Genomic DNA, 1,502 nt, shown 5'->3' on the forward strand with positions numbered 1-1,502 from the left:
CAGCCTCTGAGTATTTAATTGAAGGCATCTATGGAATCTAATGAGCTATAGTCCAGAAAATCCCATACTATAATAAATTGGGTAGTCTTCAGGAAAGATGTTTCAGGCTGCTTTTGTGATCATGCATGCAGTTCTTAGGCTGCTTCATGATCCTTTTTTGTAAAAATTTTCAGATGGAGAAGTGAAACAGAGGCATCCAGATAGTGGAAGTTGAAATGAAGCATACCCTCCAACATTTCACAGATCAAAAACAGCACACATGTGGCCAAGCAAGATCAGAATGTGGCCAAAACGACAAAAGTTATTAATGGAAAAGAACACATACATTATGAGAGGCTGCAGCACTTTGTTTTTGCCTAAGCCTGCTGGGAAGGGCAAGATTCTGCCCTCTCCTCTCCTTCTGAAGGGAAATGTGTGCAAACTACTTTTGGTTCTTTGAACTTAATTTGCTGCAAGTGGAGTAAACTCAGGATGAATGGGGAAAGTGGAAGGAGGAAAGAGGAAGTGGGATATTTTAAAAGCAGCTGAAAAAGTGGGATGACAGGATTCGTTGGAACTATGACTATCAGATAAGGACAGTTGGAAGACGTGGGTTAAGATGACCAAGAACTGTTTCCCTTCTCTAATTTATGCTACCTGAGGCTGTGCAGGATTTTTGTCTGTTCAGTCCACCAAAGTTGTTCAACTATGTGAATTTAATTCCTCTTTTTGTCACACAAGTTCTGAGGCAATGAAAATGATGAAATGTTGTCCTTGGAATGACCCAGCCTTGAAATCCCTCTGTTGTGTTGTTGTGTGCATATACCGATTTGGCTTGGCACTATTGTGTTGTGAAACAGTGCCCCCCGTTGCGACCTCCAACAAGAGCGACAGTCAAGGCGCGGCTGATTCATTTCCCATTTCAACGGAGACAACTGAGTCATTCTGGGTTACAGAAAAATAACAATTAATAAAACAGCCTTGGGCCATCTTAGAGTAAATTATATTTATTGTAGCTTTCACAGAACAAAGCCCAATTCATCAATAGCAATCCTTAGCAGGCCACAAGCCAAAGGAAATGATTGTTGCAGAAACATTTTGTCTGATGCTAGAGGAAATTCTCCAATATTCAAATAGCAGAATTCACAATCTGGATCACTTTTAGTCAGTCCTCCATATCCATGGATTCTTTATCCATGCATTCAAAGATCCATGGCTTGAGAATATTTTTAAAAAATATGTAAATTCCAAAAAGTAAAGCTTGATTTTGATATTTTATATAAGGGACATCATTTGACTATCCATTGTATGTAATGGGAATTGGGCATCCACGGATTTTGGTATCCACGGAGGGTCCTGGAACCAAACCCCAGTGGATACCAAGGGCCCACTGTATTTTAAAAAAGGAATTGGTTTCAGCTATAATTCTGAGCCAATGCAAAAGTAGTTAGTAATGATCAAAATTGCCGTTGGCTTTTAGTATTGCAGCTATATGACTTTATGACAAAAGTGTTGCAAAGTGG

This window comes from Sceloporus undulatus, chromosome 6 (genome assembly GCF_019175285.1).
Source record: "Sceloporus undulatus isolate JIND9_A2432 ecotype Alabama chromosome 6, SceUnd_v1.1, whole genome shotgun sequence".
Lineage (NCBI taxonomy): Eukaryota > Metazoa > Chordata > Lepidosauria > Squamata > Phrynosomatidae > Sceloporus > Sceloporus undulatus.